Source organism: Nematolebias whitei, chromosome 10 (assembly GCF_014905685.2).
Source record: "Nematolebias whitei isolate Nwh7 chromosome 10, NemWhi1, whole genome shotgun sequence".
In the NCBI taxonomy this organism is placed as follows: domain Eukaryota; kingdom Metazoa; phylum Chordata; class Actinopteri; order Cyprinodontiformes; family Rivulidae; genus Nematolebias; species Nematolebias whitei.
In genome coordinates, this window is record NC_056507.1 from 34,443,944 (window position 1) to 34,465,587 (window position 21,644).

The window sequence follows — 21,644 nt, forward strand, 5'->3', positions numbered from 1 at the left end:
CATCCATCCATCCATCCATCCATCCATCCATCCATCCATCCATCCATTTTCTTCCACTTATCTGGGGTCGGGTCACGGGGGTAGCAGCTTAAGTAGGGAGGCACAGACTTCCCTCTCCCCAGCCACTTGGGCCAGCTCCTCTGGGGGAATCCCGAGGCGTTCCCAGGCCAGCCGAGAAACATAGGCCCTCCAGCGTGTCCTGGGTCTTAATCTGGGCCTCCTTCCGGTGGGACGTGTCCGGAACACCTCACCAGGGAGGCGTCCAGGAGGCATCCTAAAGCAGCGGCTCTACTCTGAGTCCCTCCCGGATGATCGAGCTTCTCACCCTATCTCTAAGGGAGAGTCCAGACACCCTGCGGAGAAAACTCATATCAGCTGTTTGTATCCGAGATCTCGTTCTTTCGGTCACAACCCAAAGCTCATGACCACAGATGAGTGTAGGAATGTAGATCGATAGGTAAATTGAGAGCTTCGCCTTTTGACTCAGCTCTCTCTTCACCACGACAGACCTGTACAGCGTCCTCTTCACTGCAGATGCTGCACCTATCTGCCTATCGATCTCATGCTCCATTTTTCCCACATTTGTGAACAAGATCCCAAGATACTTGAACTCCTCCACTTGGGGCAGGACCCCCTCCCTGACCCGGAGAGGGCACTCTACCCTTTTCCGGCTCAAAATCATGGCCTCGGATTTGGAGGAACTGATCTTCATCCCGGCTGCGTCGCACTCGGCTGCGAACCGCTCCAGTGAAAACTGTAGATCAAGATCTAATGAAGCCAACATGACTACATCATCTGCAAAAAGCAGAGAAGCAATCCTAAGGCCACCAAAACGGATCCCATCAACACCTTGGCTGTGCCTAGAAATTCTGTCCATAAAAGTTATGAACAGAATTGGTGACAAAGGGCAACCTTGGTGGAGTCCAACTCTCACCGAGAACGAGCCCGACTTACTGCCGGCAATGCGGACCAGGCTCTGACACCGGTCATACAGGGACCTAACAGCCCGTATCAAAGGGCCTGGTACCCCTTACTCCCAGAGTACTCCCCACAGGGTTCCCTGAGGGATGCGGTCGAACGCCTTCTCCAAGTCCACAAAGCACATGTAGACCGGTTGGGCAAACTCCCACGCACCCTCCAGGACCCTGCTGAGAGTGTAGAGCTGGTCCAGTGTTCCACGACCAGGATGAAAACCTCACTGCTCCTCCTGAATCTGAGGTTTGACTATCCGACGGACCCTCCTCTCCAGAACCCCTGAATAGACCTTACCAGGGAGGCTTAACAGCGTGATCCCCCTGTAGTTGGAACACACTCTACGGTCCCTCTTTTTGAATACGGGGACCACCACCCTGGTCTGCCAATCCAGGGGAACTCCCCCCAATGTCCACGCAATATTGCAGAGTCGCGTAAGCCAACACAACCCTACAACATCCTGAGCCTTATGGAACTCGGGACGAATCTCATCCACCCCTGGGGTCCTGCCACCGAGGAGTTTTTTATCCACCTCGGTGACCTCAGCACCAGAGGTTTGAGGGCCCGACCCAGAGTCCCCAGGCTCCGCTTCCTCAGTGGAAGACGTGCCGTGGGATTGAGGAGGCCTTCAATGTATTCTGCCCATCGACCCACGACATCCCGAGTTGAGGTCAGCAGCACACCACCCCCACTATAAACTGTGTTGGTGGTGTACCGCTTTCCCCCCCTGAGATGCCGGATGGTGGACCAGAATTGCCTCAAAGCCATGTGGAAGTCATTCTCCATGGCCTCTCCGAACTCCTCCCATGCCCAAGTTTTTGCCTCAGGGACCACCCGAGTTGTATGTCGCTTGGACTGCTGGTACCCATCAGCTGCTTCCGGGGTCCCACAGGCCAAAAAGGCCCGATAGGACTCCTTCTTCAGCCTGACAGCATCCCTCACTGCCGGTGTCCACCACTGGGTTTGAGGGTTGCCGCCACGACAGGCACCAACAACCTTGCGGCCACAGCTCCAGTAAGCCGCCTTGACAATAGAGGAACGGAACATGGCCCACTTGGACTCAATGTCCCCTACCTCCCCCGGAACATGTTCAAAGTTCTCCCAGAGGTGGAAGTTAAAGCTCCGTCTCACAGGAGACTCTGACAGACGTTCCCAGCAAACCCTCACAATACGTTTGGGCCTGCCAGGTCTGACCGGCATCCTCCCCCACCATCAGTGCCAACTCAGCATGAGGTAATGATCAGTGGACAGCTCTGCCCCTCTCTTCACCCGAGTGTCCAAGACATATGGCCGCAGATCAGATGAGACAACGACAAAGTCGATCATCGAACTGCGGCCTAGGGTGTCCTGGTGCCAAGAGCACATATGAACAACCTAATGCTTGAACATGGTGTTTGTTATGGACAATACATGATGAGCACAGAAGTCCAACAACAGAACACCACTCGGGTTCAGATCAGGGGGGCCATTCCTCCTAACCACACACCTCCAGGTCTCACTGTCATTGCCCACGCGAGCATTGAAGTCAACCAGCAGAACAAGGGCGTCCCCAGGAGGTGCACTTTCCAGTACCCACTCCAAGAACTCCAAAAAGGGTGGGTAATCTGAGCTGCCACTTGGTGCATAAGCACAAACGACAGTCAGAACCTGTCCCCCCACACGTAGGCGGAGGGAGGCTACCATCTCATTCACCGGGGTGAACCCCAACACATTTTAAAAGTATAACAGATAAACGAAAAGTCATGGAATCCATCTTTTGACTAAGCTGAATGTTTTGGCACATGAATGACTCACATATCACAAAGTCTGTAAAAGTAGTTCAGACTACAAGAAAAATGTACAGAAAACAACAGGATAACAGGGAAACAAGGAAACATTCACACACTTAACTTCTTACACATCAGCTCACTTATTTGTTGACTGTAACGGTTCTCAAAGTGATAAATAAGAAACAATTTCTCTGAACAAAAAATATACAATTCCACTGTGTATGTTGCATGTTCATATTAAAAAAAAATAATTTGCATGCATTGACTTTATGTATGGGCAGCATGGTGGTACAACTGGTAGAGCTGCTGCCTCTCAGCGAGCAGCTTACCCTGGTTCAAATCCCGGTCCGGGGGCCTTTCTGGGTGAAGTTTGCATGTTCTCTCCGTGCATGTGTGGGTTTTCTCTGGGTACTCCAGTTTCCTCCCACAGACCAAAAACATGCATGTTAGACTGACTGGTAACTCTCAATTGTCTCTAGGTGTGCGTGAGAGAGTGAATGGTTGTTTGTCTGTTTTGTCTCTTTGTGTTCCTGTGATGTACTGGAGGCCTGTCCAAGGTGTACCCTGCCTCTCGCACAGTGATCGCTGGTTATGGGCACCAGCGACCCCTGCAAACCAAAAAGGAAGAAGCGAGTAAAGATAATGGATGGATGGATGGATGGATATTAAATACAGTATTATAATATTCTTTATACAGAAGTTTAAAATTATCCAAAGTCACCCCCCACCCCCACCCCCCAACTGAAACATGTTCCCAGAGCTGTGTCGAGACAAGTCTGTCTGAAAAAGCTCAAGACAAAGCCTGTTGTTTTTTTTGTTTTTTTTTAAAAAGGTTTTGCAGCTTGAAAATTCTTTATTTATTTTAACTGGGGAGCTGCAGTTTATTCACAAATGGCCTTGATAAATTTATTTTAGCTGTAAAGATAAACTTTGGCAGCATGATGGCTTAGTGGTGGTGGCTTGGGGAATGGTGGTGCAGAGGTTAGAGAAGAAGGACCTGTAATCAAAAAGTCGCAGGTTCAACTCCCGGTACTGTCAACATCAAAATGTGGGCAGAAAAATGTAAAACACCCACACTTGCCTCCACCCTCATTTGCCCCTCTCTGGGCCCATGAGCAAGGCCCTCAACCCCCACCATCTGCTCCCAAAAAACAGGTCTCTCTTGAAAATTAGTTCTCGTGACTCAATGAGACTACCTGTTTAAATAAAGGGTAAATGAAAATGAAAATTAGTGGTAAGCACTGAGGCCTCACAGGAAGAAGGTCCTGGGTTCAGTTTGGCCCTGGGGTCTCTCTGTGAGGAGTTTGCATAGGTTTTGCCTTCAGGCCCAGGCTTCCCTTGCAAAATAGATCTGTGATCTCAGTGGTATTTGCCTGGTTAAAAAACAAGAGGCTGACGCTGTAGCAATACTTATATAAAAAAAAATCTTCTTCCGGTAAGATGGCGCCCGTGTACATGGCTTGCAATCCACCTCTGCTGATGGTGTTCGGATTATTTTTGTTGTGTTCGTTTTTTTTATCTGTGATATAGACGCACTAATGATTTATGACCAACAACAGCTTCTGGATTGTGGTTTTTCTGTCATCGATTTCACTTATTTGGAACAATATGTGCGTACCTCTGGACACCCCCCCCCCCCCCCCCCCCCACACACACACACACACACCTGCTGGCGGACGTGCCAGCTTACCTTCACTGCGCTCCTCACCTCCCTGCCCGGAGACATTGCTTCAGACGCCGGGGAAAACGTGCTGGGTGGCTGGTAAAGCTTAAAGACCTGCGCACTGCATCTTCCTCTCCAGCTGGTGGTCAGGGGTTCCATCGTCAACTTCCCGCGTGCCCGGACCAGGTAAACAATGGGAGCTGTCAGCCGGTGCGCAGCTCGGACCGACCCGGAGGGGCTGTTATTGAAAACCTGCGGCCATTGACGCGCGCTAACTCCACCGCTGCTGGCTCCACTTTGGACAATATCCGGATGTGTTTGGTCAACGCAAGATCTTTTACCAATAAAACTTTTATCCTCAGGGACTACTTTCAAGAGCACGATTTGGACTTTCTGTGCATCACAGAGACTTGGATGTCTCCGGGTGAGTCCAGCGCCTTGACGGAATTACTGCCACCCAACTGTCTGTGTTTTAACGCACCACGGCCATCAGGCCGGCGCGTTGGTGGATTATTGACATAATTCAAATCAACTTTTGACTGTAAACAACTGCCCATCCCAGTTTCCCGTGCCAGCTTTGAGCTGAGCGTCTTTGAACTCGGACATTCACCTGCAACGTTATTTGCACTTGTCTACCGCCCACCTCGATCTAAGGATTTCATAAATGAGTTTTCTGACTTCTTGGCTGAAATCACACGAAAATATGAGCATCTTTTCATTATTGGGGACTTTAATTTGCACGTGTGCTGTCAGGAGAAGCCCTTGGTTAAGGACTTTTTAGATCTATTGGACTCATTTAATTTAACTCAGCATGTAATTGGTCCCACCCAAGAGCGTGGACATACACTGGACCTTGTTTTAACTCATGATGTGACTGTTAATAATCTTGTTATTGGTGATAATGTTTTTTCAGACCACATGCCAGTCCGGTTTGAGTTCACCCTCCCCCATCTAACTCCTAAGTCGTGCATTCCTGCACGTAGGACTCGGACCATTAACCACTTCACTGCCACATGTTTCACAGATGTTTATAACTCTGAAATGATAATTCAGGCCCCAGTGTTTCTCACCACCACTGAGGAGCTGACATCCCAGTTCAACTCTGTCTGCTTAAAGACTATGGATCACGTCGCAACTGTTAAAACCAAAAAATCAAAACTCAGAGCAGAACCTTGGCTGAGTGACGTCACCAAGGCCGTTAGGCAGCAATGTAGGAGGGCGGAACGAAAGTGGAGGAAAGACAGGCTGCAGGTCTCTTTCCAGATACTTAAAGAGAGTTGGCGCTGTTATCAGAAAACAGTAAAAGCTGCTAAATCAAAATTCTTCTCTGATGTAATTACCTCAAACTCTCACAACCCACGTGTCCTCTTCTCCACCCTAAACTCTGTTCTCCACCTCACTGAGCCATCATCTCTGGAAGCCTCGACTGAGCTGTGCGACAACTTCTTAAATTTCTTTTTGAAAAAAATTGCGACCACCAGGGCTCTCATTTCCCCTCCAACTCATGACCCATCCATCCCACCTCGATCTGTAGCTCCTTTAGACCATTTTGAACCCATCACTCTATCTTCTCTAGAGCGGGTCATGTGCAGCTTGAAACCTTCTGGCTCCCCCTTTGATGTAGTCCCCCCTCAACTACTAAAGGAGGTGTTTCCCACTCTAGGTCCGTCCATTCTTGCCATAGTAAACAGTAGTTTATCCACTGGCGTGGTGCCAAAATCCTTTAAACATGCTGCTGTCCAGCCTCTCCTGAAAAAAACCAAACCTTGACCCCTCAGTCATTTCCAACTACCGGCCTGTCTCCAAACTCCCATTTGTTTCTAAAGTACTGGAGAAAATAGTCGAGTCCCAGTTGAAGTGCTTCCTGGAGGATCACGCCATCTTAGAGCTTTTCCAATCTGGCTTTAAACCTGTCCATAGCACTGAAACTGCCCTGCTGAAGTTCTTTAACGACATCTTCAGATTCACAGATACCAGTGATTCTGTGCTGCTTGTCCTGTTGGACCTCACAGCCGCCTTTGACACCATTGACCATGAGATCCTCATTGCTAGGTTGGAGCAGTGGGTGGGCGTCACAGGATCAGCCCTCAATTGGTTCAGATCTTACCTCACTGACAGATCCTTTTGTGTCTCCATCAAGGATTTTAGTTCAGCAGAGGCAGAGCTTAAATGGGGGGTTCCGCAGGGGTCCATACTGGGTCCCCTCCTATTCTCTTTATACCTGCTACCACTTGGTGCTATTTTCCGGAAACACAACATGCCCTTCCACTTCTATACCGATGACTGTCAAATTTACTTCCCCCTAAGACACAATGGTACATGCTCTATTCAATCGCTGCTCAACTGCCTGGCTGACATCAGGGACTGGATGGCTTTAAACTTCTTAAGTTTTAATGAAAAGAAGTCTGAAGTCATGTTGTTCCCTCCCAACGACACGATCACAAACCACTGCATCGATCTTTCTGCTCTAACCCTGTCAGAAAAACAAAGAGTCACTAATCTGGGAGTGATAATGGACCCTTCCCTGAAGGTTACCAATCATGTTTACATGATTGTTAAATCATGCTTCTTCCAACTGAGGCGGCTGTCTAAACTGAAGCCCATATTGTCCAAAAATAACCTGGAGACAGTTATACATGCATTCATTACATCTAGGCTTGATTACTACAATTCACTCCTGTTTGGTATCAGTCAGACCTCCATTGCACGACTACAACTGGTCCAGAATGCAGCAGCCCGATTTTTAACCAGTACAGGCAAAAGAGAGCACATTACACCAGTTTTGGCCTCACTGCACTGGTTACCGGTTCACTTTCGAATCCAGTTCAAAATACTCATGTATGTCTACAAATCACTGAACAGTGTCGTCCCCCCTATCTCTCTGATTTGCTACAACCATATGTCCCACCACGCTCCCTGAGGTCAGCGGACCAGTTGCTCCTCACAGTTCCAGGAACTTGTCTTAAGCGCAGAGGTGACAGGGCCTTCTCTGTAGCAGGACCAAGACTCTGGAACGAGTTACCTCTGCTTGTCAGACAGGCCCCCTCCCTCTCGGTTTTCAAGTCCCGTTTAAAAACTCACCACTATTCAATAGCTTTCAACACAAGATGATCTGTGTTTTGATCCTGTATGCTCCACACTGGTTTGTCGTCATTATCTGCATTGTTTTTTGTCTATATTCTGATTTACCTCATTTTGTATTTTGCTTTGTGTGTTACCTGTTGTTTTGTCTGTACAGCACTTTGGATGGCTTTGTAGCTGTTTTAAGTGCTTTATAAATAAAGTGGTATGGTATGGTATGGTATGGTAATATATTTCTTCATTTTACATACAGCGTCTAATATACTACTACATACTAAATACATCGTGTAATATACTGCTACGTACAGCATGTAATATACTGCTGCATACTACATACAGTGTGTGATATACTGCTACATACTACTTCTTCTTCTTTCTTCTTCTTCTTTCAGCTTTTCCCTCTTCAGGGGTCGCCACAGCGAGTCATCCTCCTCCACCTCACTCTGTCCTTTGTATCCTCTGTCCTCACTCCAACTACCTTCATGTCCTCTCTAACTGCATCCATATATCTCCTCTTTGGCCTTCAACCCTCAGTCCTACATTCTTGAATTTCCTCTTCTCTCTCTGTCTCCAGACACATTTCCCTCCTCGTGGTCTTCGACTAACAGTAGCCCAATTTCCACCGGCACCCTGTTTGTCAACAGCACCAGTGGCGGTCGTTGTTAACCCGGGCCTCGACCGATCCGGTATGGTTTCGCTTTGATGAACTCGCATTATGGTTTTGGCAAAAGTGTTTTATATCGGATGCCATTCCTGACACAACCCTCACCATTTACCCAGGCTTGGGACCGGCAGAAGAGATACACTGGCTTGTGCTCCCTAGTGGCAGATTTTGCTACATACTACATACAGTGTGTAATATACTTTTACATACTACAGACAGTGTGTAAAATACTGCTACATACTACATACAGCATGTAAAATACTGCTACATACAGCATGTAAAATACAGCTGCATACTACATACAGCGTATAAAATACTGCTATATACTACATACAGCATGTAAAATACTGCTACGTACTACATAGAGCATGTAATATACTGCTACATAATACATACAGCATGTAATACACTGCTACATACTACATACAGTGTGTAGAATATTACTACATACTACATACAGCATGTAATATACTACTACATACTACATACAGCGTGTAAAATACTACTACATACTACATACAGCGTGTAAAATACTGCTAAATACTACATACAGCATGTAAAATTCTGCTACGTACTACATACAGCATTTAAAATAATGCTACATACTACAAAGAGCATGTAATATACTACTACATAATACATACAGCGTGTAATATACTGCTACATACTACATTCAGCGTGTAATATACTACTACATACTACATACAGCATGTAAAATACTGCTACATACTACATACATTGTGTAAAATACTACTACATACTACATACAGCGTGTTATATTTAAAAGATCGAACAGAAAAGTCCTTTGTCTCCTGCTACATTTTAATAAATTGGTTCATATCTCTAATACCAGCTTGTTATATTCAGGGGTGGAAGTAATGAATTACGAATACTCACATTACTGTAATTATGTAGATTTTTGGGGGTACTTGTACTTTTATGAGTATTTCTTTCATGTGTGCAATTTTACTCATACTTAAGTACAATTTAGACCATGTAATCTACTTTGCTATTTTTAAAATCAGAAGTCACTACTGAGTACGACTTCAATTTGAAATAATATTCAAACTGTTCATCTGCATCTTTGTAGCCAATAATAATGTTTGGTCATCATTGTATGTTCCCATACAGTTGCAAAATTGGATCTACCCATCCACTACCAGGTGGTGCAGTGGGCAGCTATTGAAGGTGCCTGGGGAGCATTTTGGGGATAGGGTGTGCTGCTCAGGGACACCATGAGATGTGCAATGACTGGGGATTGAACCTGGGACTTTTGGGTCCGTGTCAGCTGCGCTGCCTCTACTCTATCTCAGCCCCCTATAAGGCTCTCAGATCGTGAATGTGCCAATTACCTATGTTGTAAGCAAAGGACAACTAGAGTAGAGTCATTTATGGACCCAAGATTTGGAGAAAAAGCCAAAATGGAGACAGAGGACAACACTGTCCACAGAGAAAATGATGAGATAAAGGCTGTAGACGTGTGGACGTGGCTGTACCTGGAGGAATGTTTCATGTACAGAGGGTGAAAAGGAGACAGGTCCAGATGTAAACTGTGTTTGATCTCTAGGTGACAGCAGCTGACAAGACTTCATCTAATCTCAAAACATATTGTGGTATACGAGGTTTTACAGCTGCCTGTATGATATTAATGTTTATTGTTTGAATGTGTGGGTTATAAGTTTGGCTAAGTATCTTAGATGTTGTCACTGCCATCGGTTTGTCTGGTACTAAAATAAGACGGAGCTTCTGAGAGTCTGAGAAATGAACTTTGAATGTAGCTGTTATATTTATATTTATTATGTACATTAAATCAAACTGAATGACTTCTATTGACAACACAATAAAACATCAAGTGGTTAAAAAGTCATTAATACTCTGAGTAGTTTTTGAGAAGAGTACTTTGTACTTTTACTTAAGTATTTTTATTACACCAGTACTTTTACTTTAAATGAGTACAATTTAAGCAGTGCAACAGTTTTTGTATTTGAGTACAAATTTTCAGTACTCTTTCCACCTCTGATTATATTTGTATCTTTAAATGCAGTAAAATAAGTCATTCAGTTTTGATTATCACCTGCTAGCATAAAAGGGAGCCAGTCATTTAGGCCTGATTCCCCCTGACTGTTAGCAAAATATCTCATGAATCACTGTATGTGTTTTAAAGAAACTTTCAGAAAGTACTGAATGAATGTACACCTCAGATATTTTGAGCTATTTTGTGTGTCCCTGTGATGGACTGGAGGCCTGTCCAGGGTGTGTCCCCTGCCTCTCACACAGTAATGGCTGGACATGGATACCAGTGACCCCCCGCGACCTGAAAAAGGAAGAAGCGGGTAAAGATAATGAAAGGATGGGTTGATGGATGGATGGATGGATGATCGTGTTTTAGTCAGCCTCTGTGAAAAGTTTTAAAGTGTTGTGCACTGTTTCTTTTTCTTTTGGCTGTTCCATCTTCAGGGGTCTTCACAGCAAGTCCTCCTCCTCCATCTCTCTCTGTCCTCTGCATGCTATGTCCTCACTCCAACTATCTCCATGTCCTCCTTAAAATCATACACTCATGCAGAGCTATAGGACATTAAAATAGAGATCTTATCATAGGTCATTTTTTATTTTCACAGAGTGCCAAGTTAGTCATTTAACCAAATTCCCAGTGCAAAAAACTCTAACTCAGATGTTACTCATCAAAAGTAAATGTCCTAACGTTTTGGAGCAGTAGCAGAGGTGAACCCAGAGTTCATATGTTGACATTTACCAGGTGCCTGGAGTCTGAACCTCATGCATCTCTTTTTTTTTTACTTGAGGATATCTAAAAACTGACTAACAAGTAAAAATTTTACAGTCACATTTAATAAAGTAAAAGACTGATTAATTGCACAGCTTTTGTCCCACAATCCTTGAGCCGAAACCTTTAGAATGAGAATTAGGGTAGAAATTGGGATGCATGATATCGTATAAAATCTGAAATATTACATCTGAAGAAAAAAATAACTAAACTTAGTCTGTTTTTGAGCTGTATTGGCTAATATATAATCAGATGGAGCCAGTTTTTCATGACTTGGTGATTTACATAAAATAGCAAAGAGCAGCAGCTGCAGCACTGGAACATGTTTTAGCAGAAATATCATATTTATGTAGGAATAACCATGTATAATAAAACTTACAATAAAAAGGTTTACAATATAGCATTTAACCGCTATTTGTGAGATTGCAGTACAGTAGTCCCTTGCTACTTCGCAGTTCATTTTTGCGATCTCGCTGTATCACAGTTTTTCAAAGTAAGCTTGGACATGACACAATTGGCTGATTGATGGGTGAGCCGCACGATCGGCATGGAATTTTTATTTAAAATAAATTATTTTAAATTATTTAGCATGTGCTTCACCTTTGTGTAGCCCACACTGCAGGAGATGCCCTCTCCTGCAGCATGTCATATCTCTGCTCTGCAGCAGAGAAGTGGGCGTGGCCAAGAGCGCTTGCAGGTTGCAGAATGCAGCGGAGGCAGAGCACTGAGATCATGACATGCTGTGCTCTTTTAGAGCATTTAGCGTTTAGAAACTTTTTTAGAAAATTGTAAGAGTGTGGGGTTTAATATGCCAACATATATATATATATATATGTGTATATATATATATATATATATATATATATAAAAACAAACTAATACCTACTACTTGCATTACTATTCTGACTTTGCGGTTTTTCACTCATCGCCGGGCTTCATGGTATGGATCCACCGCAATAAACGAGGGACTGCTGTAATCCACTTTGGTCTTGAACTTGCTAGTAGCTCATCAGTCGAGGTAGAATTCAATCATGTTCCTCCAACTTGAGGTTTTTGGAGCAGCTATTTACAACAGGTAAGTTAGTGATTGTTCACAATCTTTACACAGAACCCCACATCAAAGTATTTGCAGTATCCAACCAACAGCACCAACCTGCAGTTCCTAGAACATTTAAGTTTAAAAAATAAAGAAGGAATGGAGAGAGAAAAAAAATAAAACAAGTAGCGACGTGTGTGGATTTATTTTAACACCTCCGCTGTTCCCAATCAGGACTTTTCATGTAACAGCACACTAACTTTCCTGTAACAGACCACAGATAGAGCAGGCTGCCGCTGTTTGGTTGGGAATGTGTGTGTGTGTGCGTGCGTGCGTGTGTGCTTGTGTATGGGAGCAGGCATGCCTGAGGTTGCTGAGCCTTGGCCTTCTCAAAATTAATAAGGACTTCCTTCCTACCAGACAGTCAAACACCTGATCATTTACCGAGGAGGACAAGCCCACGCATCCCTGAGAGCTGGCAGCTTTTAGCCTCTAATAAGGATCAGCCTGTGTTCTTTAGCTGCCCATCAATCAAAATGTTCTCATGCCGGACAGCCGTGTGCAAATCATGTTTTCTCTCCACGCTCCACCCCTAATGTGGGAGAGAGTGTTTGTCTGTAAGTTTAGACTTGAAAATCACGGGTGGCAACTGCATCCAGGGGAGATGGAGTGAGAAATAACCCCTGTCCTGAGCACTCCAATTCAAAGCTTCTTTTTTTTTCTCCGACTGGCTTCCTTTAAAACTGACGAGCCAAAACAAACCAGGTGAAAATGTGTATTTTTATGATGTGCTTAACCTCCTATTTCTCCTCCTTAAACACAAAGTTTTGAAAAAGGTTTTCCGTAATTGAGTTTGAGCGACTAGTCACAATTGCAACGAGAAAGAATCAAGAGTTTTCAGCCCAGAATGCTTCAGTTCTTCACACGTTGTCTAAAAGTTGTGGACAGAAGTAAAAGTCTCCCAACGACAAGGGTCATTCTTTGTCTGCAAGGTGTTCGACATATTAACTCAGTTTTAGGATCACAGACGTGATTTTATCTTTCATGTGTTCCTCCACATTTATTGAAGAAATGCATATTGCGCGCCAGCTTATCTTCATGTTGCACTTTCTTCAGATGCTTGGAGTATGTGTTGGGAATCACTCTCATCTACTACCAAACCAAACTTTAGCTCAACATCTGTAAAAAGGACTGAATTACAGACATTTTTGTGTTTGCTAAGGTCAGTTTCTGTGGAAGCCATTGTGAATCCAGGTAAGTGTTGGCAGGATTTGTGTTTTCTGTGTTTATGTCTCTGTTTTAAGTTTGTGGTGTTTTCATTGTGTTTTATTTTGTTCATGCTATCAGCTGATTCTTCCTCAGTCAGTTTCAGCTCCTTCAGCTTCTGCCCCGCCCACTCTCACCTGTACACAGTTGTCATTAACACCAGGTGTTTTTACTCCTTCTGCTCCTGCACATGCTCTCATTTGATCCTCAAACATTGTTGTTCCTTATTTCCTGTCCAATTCCTCAAGGTGTTTTTACCATACCATACCATGCCATACCATACCATACCATACTATAACATACCAGACCATACCATACCAGACCATACCATACCATACCATTTTATTTATAGAGCACTTAAAACAGCGACAAGGCCAACCAAAGTGCTGTACAGACAGAACAACAGGTAACACACAAAGCAAAATACAAAATGAAGTAAATCAGAAACATAGACATAAAAATGAAGCAGATAATGACGACTAACCAGTGTGGAGCATACAGATTCAAAACAGATCATCTGGTGTTGAAAGCTACCGAATAGTAATGGGTTTTTAAACGGGACTTGAAAACCGAGAGGGAGGGGGCCAGTCTGACAAGCAGAGGTAACTTGTTTCAGAGTCTTGGTCCTGCTACAGAGAAGGCCCTGTCACCTCTGCGCTTAAGACAAGTTTCTGGAACTGTGAGGAGCAACTGGTCCGCTGACCTCAGGGAACGTGGTGGGACATATGGTTGTAGCAGATCAGAGAGATAAGGGGGGGCGAAACTGTTCAGTGATTTGTAGACATACATGAGTATTTTGAACTGGATTCGAAAGTGAACCGGTAACCAGTGCAGGGAGGCCAAAACTGGTGTAATGTGCTCTCTTTTGCATGTACTGGTTAAAAATTGAACTGCTGCAGTCTGGACCAGTTGTAGTCATGCTATGGAGGTTTGACTGATACCAAACAGGAGTGAATTGCAGTAATCAAGCCTAGATGTAATGAATGCATGTATTACTGTCTCCAGGTTATTTTTGGACAATATGGGCTTCAGTTTAGACAGCCGCCTCAGTTGGAAGAAACATGATTTAATAATCATGTTTACATGATTGTTAAGTTTCAGGGAAGGGTCCATTATCACTCCCAGATTAGTGACTCTTTGTTTTTCTGACAGGGTTAGAGCGGAGAGGTCGATGCAGTGGTTTGTGATTGTGTCATTGGGAGGGAACAACATGACTTCAGACTTCTTTTCATTGAAATTTAAGAAGTTTAAAGCCATCCAGTCCCTGATGTCAGCCAGGCAGTCAAGCAGAGGTTGAATAGAGCATGTACCATTGTGTCTTAGGGGGAAGTAAATTTGACAGTCATCGGCGTAGAAGTGGAAGGGCATGTTGTGTTTCCGGAAAATAGCACCAAGCGGCAGCAGGTATAAAGAGAATAGGAGGGGACCCAGGATGGACCCCTGCGGAACCTCCCATTTAAGCTCTGCCGCTGCAGAACTAAAATCCTTGATGGAAACACAAAAGGTTCTGTCAGTGAGGTAAGATCTGAACCAATAATGGTCCGGCTGTGACGTGCAGGAACGCATGGCTTAGGAGTTAGATGGGGGAGGGTGAACTCAAACTGGACTGGCATGTGGTCTGAAAAAACATTATCACCAATTTCAAGATTACTAACAGTCACATCACGAGTTAAGACAAGGTCCAGTGTATGTCCGCGCTCTTGGGTGGGACCGTTTACATGCAGAGTTAGATTAAATGAGTCCAATAAATCTAAAAAGTCCTTAACCAAGGGCTTCTCAGGACAGCACACGTGCAAATTAATGTCCCCAAAAATGAAAACATGATTATATTTTGGTGTGATTTCAGCCAAGAAATCAGAAAACTCCTTTATGAAATCCTTAGACCGCAGTGGGCGGTAGACGAGGTACATAACGTCGGAGGCGAGTGGCCGAGTTCAAAGACGCTCAGCTCAAAGCTGGCGTGGGAAACTGGGATGGGCAGTTGTTTACAGTCAAAAGTTGGGTTACATTAGTACATGTACTGACACCGTCTCCACTATCAGATATGTTAAAAGCTACCCAAACAGAAAACCTTGGCTGAATGCAGAGGTGCGTACCCTGCTGGAAGCCTGGAACACTGCCTTCAGGTCTGGAAACTCAGAGGAGCTGAGTAGGACAAGAAAAGAGCTGGTTGCTGGTATTAAGAAGGCCAAGGCCACATATGCACAGAGGATCGAGGGTCAATTCATCTCACAAGACCCTCAGAGCATGTGGAGGGGCATTAAGTGCATAACAGATTATTAAGGAAGGAGCGAACAATGCCCCAAAGACTCATCTCTGCCTGATGCCCTCAACAAGTTCTATGCACGCTTTGAAGACCCGAACAGACCACCCAGCACCAGACTCACCTCACCACCAGATGAAGAGCATCTCAGCGTGACCTCAGCCGAAGTGAGGAGTACCTTCAGGAGGATTAATCCGCACAAAGCAACTGGCCCAGACAACATCCCAGCTCTGTGAGGTGCTGGCAGACATCTTCAACACCTCACTTACCCTGGAGACAGTTCACACCTGCCTGAAAACTGCCACCATCATCCCAGTCCCAAAAAGCTCTACAGTGACTGGTCTGAATGACTATCGGCCAGTGGCCCTCACCCCGATAGTCGCTAAATGCTTCGAAAAACTGGTCATGACTCACATCAAAACAACCATCAACATGAACGAGGACCCTCATCAGTATGCATACGTGAGAACCGATCAACAGAGGATGCCATCTCCTCTGTGGTCCACACTGCGCTCAACCACCTGGAGCAAAAAAAACTCTTACGTCCGTATGCTCTTTGTGGACTTCACATTCGCCTTCAACACCATGATCCCCCAAACCCTGATGGACAAACTATCCACACTAGGACTAAGCCCCTCCATTTGCAACTGGGTACTAGACTTTTTAACAAACAGACCACAGTTAGTGAGGATCCACAACTTCTCCTCCTCCACCATACCCCTCAGCACTGGCTCTCCTCAGGGATGTGTGTTGAGCCCCCTCCTGTTTACTCTGCTCACGTATGATTGTGCAGCTACCCATCCAGGCTGTCACATTGTAAAGTTTGCAGATGATACAGCGGTGGTGGGATGCATCACAAACAATGATGAGTCCAGCTACAGGCAGGAGGTGGAACACCTGGAGAGCTGGTGTAAAGAGAATAACCTTCACATCAATGTGAAGAAGACAAAGGAGATGATTGTGGACTTCAGAAGGAACAAAAACATCTACACCCCCCTGAACATAAGAGGATTTGCGGTGGAAGTGGTCTCCAGCTACAAGTACTTGGGTGTACACATGAATGACAACCTCAGCTGGAGCAACAACACCACCAGCCTGATCAAGAAAGCTCCTCAGAGACTCTACTTCCTCAGACGGCTGAGGCGAGCTGGTCTGGGAAGCTCAGTCCTCACCTCCTTCTACAGGTGTGCAGTGGAGAGCATCCTGTGCTTCAGCATCAACGTGTGGCATGGAGGCTGCACAGCTGCAGAAAGAAAAGCTTTGCAGAGAGTGGTGAAGGCTGCACAGAAGTCTGTCGGAATCAGCCTCCCCACCATCACAGACATCTACACCTCCAGATGCAGGAAGAGGGCCACCTGCATCATGAAGGACCCCACTCACCCAGCACACACACTTTTTGCCCCACTCCCCTCAGGAAGGAGGTTAAGGAGCATTAAGTGTAGAACCACTAGACTGAGGAACAGCTTCTACCCTGAGGCTGTTAGACTCATGAATCTCTAAATAGAATAATCACTGTGAAAAACCATATCATGTTGCTGCTGATCTGTTTCATGTTGCTGCTGATCTGTTTCAATGTTGATGTGTTCATGCGTGCACATCCGCTCACAGACTCATGTTCATGTTTGTGCTGATGTTCAATGTTTTATGCTATGAGTGCTTAGTGTATATTTAGTTGATGTTTTTCTTAGTTCATATCTTAGATGTTATTACTGTTTTTCTTATACATTTTATTGTTGGATGTAACTTGGACCTTGTGTACATAATTTCGCTCCACCACATGTACCACATGAGGTGCGATTGACAATAAAGAATCTCTGACTCTGACTTTAAGCTTTACCAGCCGCCCAGCACGTTTTCCCTGGCGTCTGAAGAGAGATCTCCGGGCAGGGAGGTGAGGAGCGCAGCGGAGAAAAGCTGGCACGTCTGCCAGCAGGGGGGAGGAAGGGGGGTCCAGAGGTATGCTGATAATGTTCCAAATGAGCGACATCAATGACAGAAAAACGAAGATCCAGAAGCTGTTGTCGGTCATACATCAGCAGTGAGTCTATATCACAGATAAAAACGAACAAAACAAAAATAATCCGAACACCATCAGCAGAGGTGGATTGCAAGCCATGTACACGGGCACCATCTTACCAGAAGTTGCCGTACATGCCGTATGTAGTACGTAGTAGCATTTTACATGCTGTATATAGTATGTAGCAGTATTTTGCACACGGTTTGGTACATAGCAGTATTTTACACACTGTATCTAGTATGTAGCAGTATTTTACACACTGTATGTAGTATGTAGCAGAATTTTACACGATGTATGTAGTATGTAGCAGTATTTTACATGCTGTATGTAGTACATAGCAATATTTTACAGTATTTTACACACTGTATGTAGTATGTAGTAGCCTATTACACACTGTATGTAGTATGTAGCAGTATTTTACACGCTATATGTAGTATGTATCAGTATTTTACATGTTGTATGTAGTATGTAGTAGTATATTACATGCAGTATGTGCTTATAAACCTTTCTATTGAAGGAAGTATGCAGAAACACCCACAACAAGCCCTTCCATCCATACTCAAGAAGTCGCTTGAAAATCAAGTTTTAATCAAAGCAACTTGAACATCTCTGTCTTTAAACTTGAAAGTCAGCTGGAAAATGGAAATCCCCTCCTGGCACTGACCCTTGAGGCGAGCACATCACACCTACACAGCCACTTCACTCCACCATTAACACCACGTTTTAAGCAGCTACAACAGCTCGTTCCCCCTGTAATCCTCCTGCACCACAAAGCTCAACGGTCCCCGGGGGCAGTGGAATATAAACATGTCCAGATTGCCTCAGCATTTCCAACGCCGCCCATGCCGGCCGCCCTCCATCCGAGAGAAAGAGGATCCAGGTCTGAATCAGTGCTGCTTTATTTACAGCTTGTACTAAACAAAGTTTAAAGGGATAATTCCTTTCTGCTTATGCATTGGGGAGCCAGTGAAAGGCCGGCCTTGTGTTGTAGCATCGTGAGACTGTGGGCCGCACAAAACAAACACTTGTGCGCTTATGACTTCCTTCCTCGTTTTACAAGGGGATGCAGCTTGGAGAAATATGTTGGCTCTTGTGAGCAAATCCGCTTCATGGATTTCGACTGTTGAAAAACCGCAGCAGGACAGAAAACAAGCTGCCTGGCTGGAGCCAATGTTTGACTTGCACTTGGTGTTGATTTATCTCCTGCCCAGAGTGTGTAATTGATGTCTAATGGACTCACTGTTCATTAGTAAATTTACACTTCTGTATGTTTACAACAGCAAGGCAGAGGACGGGTTGTAATAAAAGAAACATCATCTGTATTCCTGACTTGTTGCTCAGGCAGGTAAACGTTTAAAACAAGTTTTATCAAGTGAAGGTCATCGCAAACCCACATGTTAAAAATTTAGGGTAGTTTGTATAATAGTCCATCATTTTCATGTTAATATGATTTAGTGACCTGTGTTGACGTAGTTTGTTTTCTTCTTTTTTGTGCGTTTTTGATTATTTGGTCCACCTTAATTGATTCATTTACAACATTTGAGCCTTTCGTTCAATAATTCACAGCAGAGTTGAATGTGTAAGCACCGTCTTTCCCCTTTTTGTTATTCAAATATGCATTGAATGCATTAGTCATTGTGTCTCAATGATTTGCCCACTCATCACAGCTCACTTTAAACGTTTGTGTGATATGAAAGAACACGGTGCTTGCACTTAACCCAAAGCCTAATTCAAGCACTTTTTAAACACTTTCAAGGTTGATTTTAAAAATTTTGCTGCACATTACAGCTTACAGAGGATTCAAACATACATTATTTACAAATGCACTCAAAACAATTATTTCACTTTATCCCATAAAGACAGATTTTGCACCTCAAATAACCCAAAATATATAAATAATAATAAAATTATTAAAACTGAAAAATAAAATTGAAAAATAAATAGCATTCCTAGAAGAACTACACACTGGACACTATTTTACATGTCAACGTTTTCAGCAAAACATTCACACAATCTGTTAGAGCTCAGATAATCCATTGGAGAGGACTCTCAGTTACTGCCTCACCAAATTTTAGCAAATTAAATGAATACTATAACAAATCGGTTATATGTCTTGGATTTGATGGTGTGACAATAATTGGGTCTTTCTATGAACTGAGCCTGTCCACAGAAATGTTGTGCAAACTATATCTTTTTATATTGATGGATAAAGACTAATCACAAAAAAAAAAAAAAAAGCAAACTAATTAGTCCATAAATGGGTCAATGTATTAATGAATATACTAACGGAGTGCAAGAAAAAAATCTGTTTAGTCAACTATTACTCAGTAAACTGTGGAACAAGTGTTCTTGTTAATAAAGAAAATAAATAATCTATTTGAGGAGTTTCAGTCAGGGTTTAGAGCTCATCATTGCACAAAGACAGCACTAGTGAAAGTCACTAATGGTATTTTCATGGCCCCTCAGAATCAGAATCAGAATCAACCTTTATTGTCATTGCACAGAAGCACAGCAAAATTAAATTTCATTACAGCCGTACAAAGAAAAACATGGGTAGACCGGGATACCAGAGGCTGCAGCCTCACGTGAAGCACTGCCCTTTTCGTTTAGGGAAAACATGAGGAAATGGGAGGTATAAAAAAAATCATATCTCACACTATGTCCTTGATGGGACATGGTGTGAGGTTGCAAAAAAAAAAAAAAAAACCTCAGCACAAGAAGAGCAACATACTGGTGACATAAAGACATATGCTTGTGGAGTGCGTGAGGGTGGGGGTCCAAGTACAGGCTGCCCAAGTGAGCGACGCAGCCACTGGTGCCTTCGCCAGTCAAAGTCAACCCTAGGTTGCTGCACTGGGGGTGGGGGGTGGGGGGATAATGAGGGAGGCCAGCGAAGGCAGTGCATTTGAGGGGAAGTAGTCCATGAACACTGTCCAGTGCAGTGTTTATCAATTGGCTCGGTAGAGCTCTGACACAGGTCCATGTTCTTGGGGAAGGGAGCGGGTAGGGTGGGGGGGGGGGGATCTTGTTCACGTAGCATCCAGGAGAATTTGAGATAGTCAACCTTTCAAGACTGACGCAGGGGAAGCCAGAGTCAGATACCAACATTTGTTTTGGGTCAAGCAGAGATCTGTTAATTTCCTTCTGCCTTATACAGTCTCGCTAAAACATCTCAATGATGACTCCAAACAGCGAAATTGTGGTCACATATGCCGAGTTGTGCTTACAACTTCTCCAAGATCTCTTCCGAGATTCAGGAGCCGCAAGTAGCCTGCGATTTTCAGCAAGAATCGCGTCCAGCTTACGGCTCAGCTCACACATTTGAGTCTGAGTTTTGACAGCACGACACACTCCTTTACACATGCCGGGCAGTTTTACAATGGCCAGAACAGTTGCCAACGTTTTCCAAATTTGTCAATATGCCAGGTAACCACCAACTCTAAAAAGCAGAAATCCTGTTATCATAAATCTAATTATGTACACATATAAGGCGTCCTCGACTGACAAGATGGACAGACACATGATCTTCCATTTCTCCAGGGATCCAAAATGTATCCAGCTGCCAGTGTTCCATTGGGCAAGGAGGGCTCTCCTTTACCCTGTCTTCTCATTGTGAAAATTTGATCAATTGCTTTGAGAGACCAGCTGACCAGATCCATAATTTGCTATTTGGAAGATATGCAAAAAGAGGCTCTAAAAAGGTTCACATGACAAAGAGCAGGGAAGGAGCAAGAGGGAAAAGTGTTCGCCTTTGCCAAAAGCAAGAAGGAAAAAAACAATAACAAATAAAAACATGATAATGGACTTGTGTCTACACTGGTCCTGTTAGACCTCAGTGCTGCATTTGGTAAAGTTGATTATAATATTCTACTATAAAGTCTTGAATATGAAATTGGGATTACAGGAACGGCGATAAAATGGTTTAAGTCATACTTATTTGATAGATTACGTGTTGTAAATGTAAATAATGAATCTTCTTCATATGCCAAAGTTAGTCATGGCGTTCCCCGTGGCTCAGTGCTTGGACCAATACTTTTTACCTTATATATGCTTCCATTAGGTACCCAGAGGCCTGGGGAGATGCTGCTGCTGTCGGAGAGGCCTGGGGAGATGCTGCTGCTGTCGGAGAGG